Raw genomic sequence first — 13,341 nt, 5'->3', positions numbered from 1 at the left:
TTGAGCCCCGCATCAGGCTCTGGGCTGATGGCTCAGAGCCTGGAGCCTGTTTCCGATTCTGTGTCTCCCTCTCTCTCTGCCCCTCCCCCGTTCATGCTCTGTCTCTCTCTGTCCCAAAAATAAATAAACGTTGAAAAAAAAAAAATAAAATAACAACAGGTTGTCCTACAAGAACTATATTCCTATCCCCACTCGTGTTTAATGTCTGGAATACCACAGAAGGCCTTCCAGTCACTGTTTAACAGTTTTCCTCTTGTATGGAGTCTGTGATACACAATGAGCTGGGATTTCCACAGTAACAATTTTTCACCTTGACTAAATCTACATGTGTCTCTCTCCTGTGACTTGCCTTGTGTTTGATGAGGCATGACTTGTGAGAGGCTTTCCTACAATCGCTGCATCCATATTGTGTCTCTCTGTATGGATTCCCTGATGTCTACTGAGTACTGACTTTGTGAAATAGCCTTTCCCACATTCACTACATTTATAAGGTTTCTCTCCTGTGTGAGTTCTTTGACGTCTCACGAGACTTGACTTCTGAAAGCAGGACTTTCCAGCGCCACTGCCTACACAGGGAGAATTTCCGGTGTCAAATCCCTGATGTGTACCGAGCGAGACTTCCTGGAGACAGCTTTCCCACACTCACTGCAACCATGGGGCTTCATTCTTCTTTCAGTTCGCTGATGTATCCTACAGAATACTTCACCACATTTAAGGTGTTTACACGGTTTCTCCTGCATGAGTTCTCTGATGTGCAGCGAGCTAAAACTTCCGGAGAAATTTTTCCCACATACACTGCATCCATGGGGCTTTTGTTCTGTATGAGTTCTCTGATGTCCAGTGAGCAGAGACCTTCTCATAAAGGTTTTACCACATTCAATACATTCATAATGTTTCTTTCTTTTCCTTTTCCAGTTTGATGTGTAATGAATTGTCAATTGGTGCTGATGGTGTTTCTGTATTGATTGCATTTAATTCCAGTGTAACATTTTTCATACTTAATACGAGGAAATGATTTATCTATTAAACTTATCGGTATTCTTCACTGCACAGCTTTTATTCTGGTTAACTAACTTTGAATTAGAGTTCAGTATGTCAAAACTACCATGACTTTGCCTTAAAGTAACAAGATTTCTTTACAGATTAAACATATTTCCAGATGAACTGTGTTCATAACCTCTTTCCATGTTTTTTTTTAATATGAAATTTATTGTCAAATTGGTTTCCATACAATACCCAGTGCTCCTCCCAACAGGTGACCTCCTCAATGCCCATCACCCACCCTCCCCCCCCCCCATCAACCCTCAGTTTATTCTCAGTTTTTAAGAGTCTCTTATGCTTTGGCTACCTCCCTCTCTAACTTTTTTTTCCTTCCCCTCCCCCATGGTCTTCTGTTAAGTTTCTCAGGATCCACATAGGAGTGAAAACATATGGAATCTGTCCTTCTCTGTATGACTTATTTCACTTAGCATAACACTCTCCAGTTCCATCCACATTGCTCAAAAGGCCATATTTCATTCTTTCTCATTGCCAAGTAGTATTCCATTGTGTACATAAACCACAAATTCTTTATCCATTCATCAGTTGATGGACATTTAGGCTCTTTCCATAATTTGGCTGTTGTTGAAAGTGCTTCTATAAACATTGGGGTACATCTTTCCATGTTCTTTAGCTTGTTTTGGATTTCCAAAGGCCACTGCATATGATCACCAACTTCTCAAACTTCTAGGGAAAAAAATGAATTCTTTCACAATAATGTTACAGAACATAACTGCTTCTAAAATACCATGGTTTGGGCTAGCTCTCTGACAATTCTAGTGTCACATGAAAGAAATCATTAAGCGTAAATTTCTTTCTTGGACAAGAGGAGAAACACAATGAAGTAAAATCATAACGTACCAAAAAAAAAAAAACAAACAAACCCAAACCAAACCAAACCAAACCAAAAACAGTTGATACAGAATCAATGGTAGAAAATTTCCAATTAGTAAAACTTTTTGGTGGTCTTCGAATAGATCCTTGCAAAATGGGCACAGAGGATGAAGCAGAAATGTATCTCATTAACACAAGATCAGGTAAGCTGGAGAGACATCTGATCTAACATGATGAGGGGACGGAGCCATTCATTCTACCAATATTTATTGAATGTATACTATGTATCATGTGTTGTAAACAGCACTGGGGTACAGACTAAAGAGAAACGTTCTCTGCATTCCAGTGGGCAAAAAGAGAACAAAATGGAAGGAAAGAAATAAGACAACTAGAGACCAAAAAGTGGTTCAAAGGATATGAAAAAGAATGGAAGTTGATCAACTTTACATAGATAATCAGCAATGAGAAAATAAAAGTTGAGCCAAGAAACCAGGAATAAGGAATGTAAAGAATTACAGAAGGTTTTGTTCAAGTACAATGGCAGTGCAAAGGCCTGGAGACAGAGGTTTGGGCCAAATCAAGACACAGAAAGGTAGCCAGTAGGTCCTGAGTACAATCCCAATACAGGGAGAAAGAAGAGTTAATGTTCAAAAGGTAGATGGGAGTTAGATCATGTAGATCTGACAGGAGGAATCAGAATCTGACGCTATTACCAGTGACAAGCCACTGGGAGTCTTGAGCAGGTGGCATCATGTTCCGATTTACATTTCCAAAGGATTCCTGACTGTTACACAGATACTGATGGGAGAAGGCGGAGTGTGGGAGAGAGAGGAAACGGGAAGTTAATGTAGTAAGGCAGCCAAGAGATAATGGTGGCTGGGTCAAAAGCAACAACAGTGGAGATGTCAAGTGGATGAACTCAGGATACATTTAGGAGAAAGAAAAGACAACATTCAATGTTGAATTCAATGCGGGCTGTGAGTAAAAGGGAGGAATCGCAGGGTTTTCCTAGGCATTTGGCTTAAATGCCTAAGTACTGGCTGTACTGTTGAGCATCAGGAAGATAGGTTTTGAATGTGGGGAAAACCAGGTCTATATTTTGAGGCACAAACATTTTGAGATGGTTATTGGATATCTAAGTGCAGACTCAATTGGAGATAGGAATATGGAGGAAGATTTTGGCTGGAAGACAAACCTGGGTGTTATCTATATAGAAATATTACCTAAAGAGAAACGACTAGGTGAGGTCTCTCTGGGAGAGTTAAAAACCAGGAAAATGATGACTCAGGCCTTTACGCATTCTGACTTTTAGGGTTTTGTAAAGAGGAAATGCCCAGAGAATGAGGGAGGCCCTTCCAGAAGCAAAAGAGAAGTGACTCATGACCAGGGAAATAAGCAGGTATAGGTATTTACTTAGAACAAATTCTGGAAGAGGCAGGTCAGAAAGCCAAATTTCTTTCAGTGGACATCCTGCTCCCGAATCTTGTCTCTCTTATTAATTCAGTAATACTGCTACCAAGTTAATTTCCCTAAAGTGCCCTTCTCTTACAATGTGGGGAAGACTCCTCTAGTCAACGCTCTGACTTTCTGTCTGAAGTTATTCTCCTATAAGGACGAGAAGAGGATCATCCGTGTGTCTTTTAAAATTTTTAAATCCTGTGAATTTTAAAACCAAAAAGTTGGTGGGGCGTCCGACTCTTCAGACGCTTGATTTCTCAAGTCATGATCTCACCGTCATGGGTTTGAGGCCCACTTTGGCCTCTGCGCTGGCAGTGCGGAGCCTGCTTGGGATTCTGTCTCCCTCTCTCTCTCCCCCTTCCCACTTGTGCTCTCTCTCTCTCTCCAAATAAATATTAAATACATACATACATAAGTAAAAAATAAAATTAGGCCAGAGAACCATCTAAACCATCTAAGCATCCATTAGCACAACACTGCTGAACTGTCACTTTTTCCTTTCAAGTCCCTTAAATAATGGAACTACCGACTATAATAGCTGGCTTTCTCCTGTTACATTCCCCAAGCCCTCTTCTTGCCAATGACACTCCTGATTCTTCCTGAATTCTGTATTTATACCTTAGTTGTTACAGATCTGGAATTCGTCAATTAAGGGGTCCTCATTCTAGAACAAGAAACTGGGGCACTTAATCTTCGACTTGTAGAGACTGGTTTAAAGGAAGCTAACTTGGAATTCAAGGAATAGAGAGAAAACTGATTTTTTTTTAAATGTATGTTTATTTTTGAGAGACAGAGAGAGACATGGCACGAGTGGGGGAGGGGCATAGAGAGAGGGAGACACAGAATCTGAAGCAGGCTCCAGGCTCTGAGCTGTCAGCACACAGCCCAATGCGGGGCTCGAACTCAAGACCTGTGAGATCACAACCTGACCGGAAGTCAGACGCTCAGCTGACTGAGCCACCCAGGCACCCTGAGAAAACTAAATATAAGCAAAATATTGTATCTTGGAGTCTCTGGATCACAGAGGGATTTAAATATCATATAGTTGGTAACAGGGTTATAACTAGGATTTTTTAGACTAGGGAAACTAAACCAAGAGTAACAACAAAGATGAATCAAGAGAAAGACCTGATCCCGTAAATATATGTGGAAATCAGCAAAGTATCCATGAGTTTTATGGTTTGATTTCAGGTGAAACCTAAGATTGTGAATTTCTTTGTTTTGTTTTTTTTGTTTGTTTGTTTAAGTGAATTCCATTATTTCAGTACATTTGGGAGCTATAATTCATCCTGAAAATTACAATATTTATAGCTCCTCCCTTACCATTTCATTATAAAAATTTTCAAACATACACACAAGTTGAAAGAATTATACTCTGAACAGCCATATGCCCACCTCCCTGATTCTACAGTTAACATTTTGCTACACTTGCTCTATCTCATATTCACCCATCCAGAATGAGGAACTAAATACATAAACATCAAAAGACCAGGTTGTTATGGAAACACAGCACTCAAAGTGGGTTGAAGGTCAGGAAGGGAAATCAGTATTATCCAATGAAGCAGGAAAGTTCACTAGTCAGAAGACAGCGATGAATCTGAAGTATTCTCTTTGCAGAGAGGCATGGGAGACTGGATTTCCAATGCAAGAGAAGAGGAAGGAACATACAATGGCCCTATGGTTGGCAACGAAAAAGGGAAAGATTTGAGAATCCTCAGTATGAAAAAAAATCTAAGCAAAACAAATCAAGACCCTAGATGAAATAAAACAGGACCAAATCCAGAGGTGGGAACACAGAAGTATTTTCCTCTAAATGCATAAGCGATGAATAACATAGGAAAGCAATAACCAGAGACTCCATTTAGATATCCTTAGAGACCATCAAAAGTTTAGAAACTAGAAGATGAGTCACCTCCACAGTATTTCAAAGGTGTGAGGCCTTCACGAACCAAGGAATTTCCTTCCATTTCTCTTCTACCTGGATGCTTCTCATTCACTTACCTGGAAAGCTCCAAGCATGGTTTTCCTTTTCCATTTACGGTTTATCTCCTAGCTTCAATTTGAAGATTTCCATGGTCTGGTATTTTGGTACCCTATTAGGAAAAATTACAGAATACTTGGAAAAATATATTTGGGCACGATATGCAGACGTTGTTACATAATACCTTTTACAGACTGTGCAAGTATACCTTGGACTAGGGCTTATCCTGAAGAGTGGGGAGAACACTCCCCCATCCATCTAGGAGACTGAGAATCTACCGCTTACAAAGTTCAAGTCTTATGTAGGGGTCAGCAGACTAAGGCCCATGACTGTAACTAAGAAGAGCTTCTACATTTTAAATGTTATAAAGAAAAAAGGAGAATATGATACAGAGGACAGTTAGTAGCCCATAGGGCCTACAGTATTTACTACCTGGCTCTCCAGAAAAACTTTTGCAACCTCTCTTACATTATTCAGCACTTCAGATACCCCCCAAAATCAGTCCACAATTGAGAAAGACGAGGTGTCAATTGGACACCTTGAGTGACACAGGGAACCAGTCCTTTCCGCCACATTGCTAGGAGCTGCCCACTCCTCCCAGGTGAATTGCACAACTACATCTTCAAATAACAATGATCCTGCAGCAGTAAATTCTTTTTTTTTTAGATGGTATGTTTTGTTATGTTATTTGAGAAAGAGCACACATGAGCAGGGGAGAGAGGCAGAGGAGAGAATCTTAAGCTGCCTCAACACTCACCATGGAGCCCAATGCAGGGCTCGATCCTACGACGATTATGGGATTATGGGGTTATGACCTGAGCTGAAATCAAGACTCAGACGCTCAACTGACTGAGTCACCCAGGTGCCTCGCAGTAAGTTCTTCTTTCATCTGAGGTGATTATTTGACAGTTTGGAAGAGATCTGTGGAAATCTAATCATTTCTAATGTATAGGCTGTATCTATACATGTGAATTTACATTACATATTGTGGAAGAGAGGGAAGTCTTATATAGACATCCTGCTACTATAATTCAGTCATCCATTTACTCAATAATTCAGAAAGTTTTCTAAATTAAAGGGGCACCTAGGTGGCTCAGTCGGTTAAGTGTCCAAGTCTTGGTTTCGGCCCAGGTCACGATCTCACAGTTCATGGGTTTGAGCCCCACATTGGGCTCTGTGCTGACAGTGTGGAGCCTGCTTGGGATTCTCTCTCTGTACCTCCCCTCCACACTCACTCACTCTAAATAAATAAATAAATAAATACACTTTTAAAAAAGAAAGAAAAAGGGCACCTGGGTGGCTCAGTCGCTTAAGCGTCCAACTTCAGCTCAGGTCATGATCTCATGGTCTGTGGTTTCAAGCCCCGTGTCGGGCTCTGTGCTGACAGCTCAGAGCCTGGAGCCTGCTTTGGATTCTGTGTCTCCCTCTCTCTCTGCCTCTCCCCTGCTCATGCTCTGTCTCTGTCTCAAAAATAAATAAAAACATTTAAAAAAATTTAAAAAAAAAGAAAGAAAAAAGCAAACTCTACTGGTAGTTCTATACTCAAAATCCAATTCAGCAAAATGGTTTGAGAGGCCATTTAAACCTTAATTCATCTCGATAAATCTAGGTTTTATACCTTGAAAAGGATGGGATAACAGAAGGTATTAAAGGAACTCTAGAAGGAACAACCACCGGTTTAATAAATGCTTTATGCTGGCCAGGTGTACAAATGTATAAAAATTCACTTTATTATGTGTATGCTATACCCCAATAAGAAAGCACAAACGTGCATATGTGTGAGTGTGTGCACGTGCATGGACACACACACACAGGAAATAGAAAAACAACCACAGAAAGCCTCTTCATGCATACACCAGAAAGCTGCTATTGAAGCCACTACCCACTGTAGGGCCATCGAGAAATTTATTGAAATTTCAATGCCAGGAAATATTTATGTCTCTGAGTAAAGGATCTACTTTCTCTGTACAAAACTGCAAATCACGTAACATTTAGTGCTTCTCTTGCTGGAAATGGCTGCCAAAAATATTGGAGATAATCTGGGTAGCTTAACATAAATAATTCAGAGTCTTAGTTTGTTTTTTTAATTAATATTCTGACTTTTAAAATTCTGAGCAGATTCTATGACCTACACTTCCACCATTCCAAGTTTGCCTTGATTTTGACATTATAGTCAATATTTAGTTTTCTACAAATTCAGGCCTTTATCAATGTGTATTTTTCCCACTAATCAAATCAATTTGTATAAGCCTCCACAAATGCAACAGGAAAGAAAGAAAGGATAAAGAAATCTGTAAAACTCACTTGGACCTTGGTCCTTTCCTTCTGCTCTTAGAAAATGGCCAGAACTGAGATCTTTGTCCTTTTATTCTTCTAGATTGTCATTCGGATTCTGGTCACAGATTTCACAGGTCATGTTAATGACATCCCCAGAAATAATGCTCCCTGCTCCTGACTTCACTTGATTCTAAGGACTCAAAAGCAAATTCACTTTAAGCAGTATATCCCCCTGAGCCACACACCTTGTCAGTGGTACCACAGGTGCTGTGGTAGGCAGAATCGTGCCCACCAGAAGATATCCACTTTCTAATCTCTGGAACCTGTGAACATGCTACATCACATGGCAAAGGGGGATTCAGGATGCTGATGAAATTACAGTTGCTAATCAGATAACCCAAAAATAGGGAGATTCCCTGGATTATCAGGTGGGCCAAATGTCATCACAAGGGTCTCCATAAGTGAAAAGCAGAAGAATCCAGAGAGATGTGATGTGACAAGAAATCCACACACCATTGCTGGCTGTGAAGATGAGGGGAAAGGGAGACAGGAGGCAAGGAGCAGGGACGGCCTCTGGAAGCTGGAAAAGGCAACGAAACAGATTCTCCCTTAGAGCCTACAGAGAGGTACTCCTACTGACAGGAAAATCCTTAACTTTAGCAGAGGAAAATCCATGTTGAACTTATAATCCATAGAACTGTAGGGTAATAAACTTGCGTTGTTTAAGCCACTAAGGTTATGTTAATTTATTACAGAACCAATAGAAAACTCATATAGGTGTCCCCTAACATAAAATCTCAATACTTTAGGGGCGCCTGGCTGGCACAGTGGGTAGAGCATCAAATGTTTGATCTCAGGATTGTAAGTGCAACCCCACGTTGGGTGCAGAGATTACTTAAAAACAAAATCTTTGGGGCGCCTGGGTGGTGCAGTCGGTTAAGCGTCCGACTTCAGCCAGGTCACGATCTCGCGGTCCGTGAGTTCGAGCCCCGCGTCGGGCTCTGGGCTGATGGCTCAGAGCCTGGAGCCTGTTTCCGATTCTGTGTCTCCCTCTCTCTCTGCACCTCCCCCGTTCATGCTCTGTCTCTCTCTGTCCCAAAAATAAATAAATGTTGAAAAAAAAAATCTTTTTCTTTTTTGAGAGAAAGTGAGATCAAGCACCAGCAGGGGAAGGGCAGAGAGAGAGGGAGATACAGAATCCAAAGCAGGCTCCAGGCTCTAAGCTGTCAGCATTTCTGGCTTGCACTCTGTCTCTCTGTCTCTTAAAAATAAAATAAACATTAAAAAAAAATTTAGAAACCCTGAGACAATGTGCATTGTTTTAAACCACTAAGTTTGTGGTACACAGCAATGGAACACTAATACACTGAATAACATAGAAATTTTAAATATCAAAGCTAGTGAGAAGCAGCTAAGGCAATACATGGAGAAATTTATATCCTGGTATATGTTACCTACTTTTATGTACATTAGTTCACTTAATTTCACATCCCTTGGAAAGATTTATTCAAGGCACATGGATAAGGGGAAAAGCACTATTAAAAAAACAGGTTTGTTCATACCCTTTATTCTTGAGCCAAAATTATTTGCAGATAATAAGACTGCTCAACTTAAAAAATGTAAATGTGGGGAGCCTGGGTAGCTTAGTCAGGTGAGTGTCCAACTCTTGATTTCAGCTCAGGTCATGATCCAAGGGTAGTGGGATCAAGCCCCACGTCAGGCTCCATGCCCGTGGAGTCTGCTTAAGATTCTCATTCTCTCTCTCTCTCTCTCTCTCTGCAACTCTCCCTGGCTTGCCCTCTTTCACTCTCAAATAAAAAATAAATAAATAATGTAAAGGAATTCACTGACACTTTCACTTTCAATAATACCAAGAGCAAGTCAATTGCTCTTTTATAGTGCAACATTGAGAAGCAGGGAATATTGTTTTTTAACTTTTAATGTTTATTTGCTTTGAGAGAGACAGAGTATGAGCAGGAGAGGGGCAGAGAGACAGAGAGGGAGACACAAACTCCGAAGCAGGCTCCAGGCCCTGAGCTGTCAGCACAGAGCCCAACGTGGGGCTCAAACTCACGAACTGTGAGATCATGACCTGAGCTGAAGTTGGATGCTTAACCGACTAAGCCACCCAGGCGCCCCAAGAAGCAGGGAATTTTTTTCAGGTACTACTTAGCAACTGCAACAAAGCATAAACTACCTAGGAAAAAGAATAACCCAAAATTTCTAGACACACATGAAAAAAGACACAACACGTTGTAGAGGTGGTGGGTAGGAGAATCTGGATAAGCAAAGAATCATATTATAAAAAAAGTATAAATATATAAGTCAAGCCTATTTAAATTTTTTTTTCAACGTTTTTTATTTATTTTTGGGACAGAGAGAGACAGAGCATGAACGGGGGAGGGGCCGAGAGAGAGAGAGAGACACAGAATCGGAAACAGGCTCCAGGCTCCGAGCCATCAGCCCAGAGCCTGACGTGGGGCTCGAACCCACGGACTGCGAGATCGTGACCTGGCTGAAGTCGGACGCTTAACCGACTGCGCCACCCAGGCGCCCCAAGTCAAGCCTATTTAAAGTAATGTATACATTTAATATGACTCTAGTAAACTTGCCATTGGTTCACCCACCTGATGTGACACTATTATATAACCTTTTTATACTATGGAAATATGTTTATAATTAGAAATTAAGTGGTATCTATGTTATATAGATCATTCCACATGTGAAGGTAGCACAGAGATTAAACATGCTGTGGTTTTCAGTGGACATCAGAGCTCAGGCTAATTAACAGAGATGTTTTTACTTGTAGAGAACAAACCTGAAAGGAAACCTCAAGAAAAAAACGTAGGGTAAACTCAGAGACAAGAAGGACAAAACACATCTCTTATAACACCTCACTAGATCTTACCTCATTACTGTTCGTTAGGAAGATAAGGACAAGATTGTTAATGCTGCAAGACAAAAGACTTTCATGAGTACCTTGAGCAATATATGGGCTTGAAGGAGTGAAATGGATTTGGATCAGCTGGAGGAATGTATCATCAAGTCTATTCCTAGCAGTCAACATTTAAGCCTCAACCTTAACCTACCTACTCTCCAGGGATGCAGGGTCTCCAAGGCTCCAGCCTCTTGCCTCTTCTGTACATATGTCTCCAGACATAAAATGGCTTCCTCCCAAAACAAAAACAAAAACTGACTCCAAGTTAAGTCCGAAATCCAAACCAGAAACACCCGTTCACTAACACCCTTCACCCCAGGCCTCCCCGTGTCTGAGCCCCACAGTGGAGTGTGATCCTGGACAAGAAAGCACATTCACTGATACATACCTACCACTCCAGTTCTTGGTCGCTGAGCCCCACAAACAGAATCACTCACACTGACAACCAACACTAACAGACCCTCTGCCATTATTTTTTTTTTTTTTAGTTTCATCTTTTTTTTTTTAATTTATTTTAGTTATCATACAGTGCAATATTGGTTTCATGAGTAGAATTCAGCAATTCATCACTTACATACAACACCTAGAGCTCATCAAAAGTGCCCTCCTTAACACCCATCACCCATCTAGCCCATCTCCCACCCACCTCCTTCAATCAACCCTCAGTTTGTTCTCTATCATTAACAGTCTTGTGGGGGTGCTTGGGTGGCTCAGTCGGTTGAGCGTCGCACTTCAGCTCAGGTCATGATCTCAGTTTGGGAGTTCGAGCCCTGCACTGGGCTCTGTGCTGACAGCCTGGAGCCTGCTTCTCTCTCTCTCTCTCTCTCTCTGCCTCTTCACTGTTCACCCTCTGTCTCTTTCTCTCTCTCAAAAATAAATAAACATTAAAAAAAATTTTTAAGAGTCTTGTGGTTTGTTTCCCTCTCTTCTCTCCCCCCCCCCTTCCCATATGATCATGTTTTATTTCTTACATTCCATATATGAGTGAAATCATATGGTATTTGTCTTTCTCTGATTCACTTATTTCACTTAGCGTAATACATTCTGGGTCTATTACTAAAGGCCAGATTCTCCAGCGAAGCAAAAGAAATCCCCAGAAGGGCCCTTTACTGGCCTCACAGGCACTTCACTCCAGAGACACGTGTAGAGCCCTACCCACTTGACGCTGAACTTCTCTACACTCCACCGCATCTACCACAGGCTGGACCGCCTTCCGAAATGACCCCCATTCTCAAGTTCCCCCAACTCCATGGTGGTTAGGGACGCTTCAGGTGGAGCTGGAACCTTCACGACGTTCCTGGAAGTCGAGTTCCGCCCCCAGATGCTCAACACAGAAGTGGCCACCCCCACCTGGGCGATCTGGGTCCAAGCGGCCAGCAGGAGGGCTGCCAAAAGAAATTGAAATCGCTTTAGGGGTGTCACCTTGCCTTTGCCTACCGTCTTGTTGGCTACCAGCGCTGTGATGAATGCCTCAGAGGCCGGCACTGGCCCTGCGGTTTTCTACCGAGCCTTTCGGGAAGATGGCGGTGCCCGTGAGGACTAGGCAGGAGCACTCCCACAGTCAGGAAGTGCAGCTGGCGGGGAAGACCCCGGCAGCTGCGGGCTAGAGGCCTTCCCATGGCCTCGAGCTTTGCAGAAGCCAAGACGTAGGAAAGGCGGAGGCCAGACCGCGGACCAAATAACAGAGGCTCAGGCTCCGCGCTCTGCCAAAACTTGACAACGGGGCCCAGCGCGGATGAGAATCAGTAACACGGGTCTGGATTAGGCAGGTCAGAGACCTACTGGAGGGAGGGAGCTGCGAAAATGGATGCCCTCGGGGGCCTGCCTAGGGGGCTGGACTGGAGGCTGCTTCTAGTAAGTAGGAGGGAGCCTCCCTCCCCATCTTCTGCCACTCTCCCCCCATCTCTCTTAAAAAAAAAAAAAAAAAAAAAAAGGAGGCATGACCTGACTGTACATCAGCAGGCAGTTTGGTGAATTAAACACATCCCTTCACCAGAAGTCAGGTCTATAGCTGTTACAAACGCCAATTACAGGGATGTCTTGGTGGGTCAGTCGGTTAAGCGTCTGACTCTTGGCTTCAGCTCAGGTCATGATCTCATGGTCTGTGAGTTCGAGCCCCACATCAGGCTCCGTGTTGACAGTGCAGAGCCTGCTTGACACTCTCCCTCCCTCTCTCTCTCTGCCCCTCCCCTGCTCACTCTGAGTCTCTCTCAAAAATAAACTTAAAAAAAAAAGGCAATTATAAAACTATCAGTATTTTTTTAATGACTTCTTGAAAGCATGGCATAGTGATCTCCACACAGTATTTATATGATCTTATGGCAAAAATTCATAAACATAGGCATTTCAAAACTTTGAATGGATTAAGTAAAACATAATTCTGAGTATATTAAGGGTTTGGACTTGAGATCAAGAGACTCTTCACTGAGTATGTATCCACTAATTCTAATCAAGAAATTTATTAACAGTATCAAATATACTGCCTCATGCATGGCCACAGCCCCTCAAACTAGGGACCTCTAAAATGGAAGTCCTTTTCCCCTCCAGACTGACCTTCTCTTATTCTCTTTCTCATCCAGCATCACTATTATGCAATAAATCAAGAATGGAAGTGTGAGAGTTACCTGGATTGTAGATCACTGGAGGTTGATATGACAACATCAGGGATCAACCCAAAACATAACCTATGTATTATCTTCACAGTCACCACCAAAAAATACATGAAACTGCAAGTCTATAAAGGGCTTAAACAGAGAAACTGGGGAACCTGGCCAACTGAGGGAAAGCCGCACTGAAGAAATGATAATTGCAGATG

General features: G+C 42.1%; 1 long non-coding RNA gene across 2 annotated transcripts; it reads right to left on the bottom strand.

The window, feature by feature from the left end:
- Positions 1 to 1,605: 1,605 nt before the first annotated feature.
- On the bottom strand, positions 1,606 to 11,051 carry LOC115503303. 2 transcript variants are annotated; one of them, XR_003965337.1, is made up of 3 exons: positions 10,678 to 11,051; positions 5,332 to 5,423; positions 1,606 to 1,725 (listed from the first exon to the last, which is right to left on the bottom strand). It is a non-coding gene; the product is annotated as an uncharacterized LOC115503303 (long non-coding RNA). The 2 variants fall into 2 exon arrangements; XR_003965336.2 differs by lacking the exon at positions 10,678 to 11,051 and adding an exon at positions 7,616 to 8,251.
- Between the last annotated feature and the right edge of the window lie 2,290 nt (positions 11,052 to 13,341).

The sequence above is a fragment of the Lynx canadensis genome, chromosome E2 (assembly GCF_007474595.2).
Source record: "Lynx canadensis isolate LIC74 chromosome E2, mLynCan4.pri.v2, whole genome shotgun sequence".
NCBI lineage: Eukaryota > Metazoa > Chordata > Mammalia > Carnivora > Felidae > Lynx > Lynx canadensis.
Note: the sequence above shows the minus strand (reverse complement) of the source record. Positions and strands in the feature narration are given on the sequence as shown.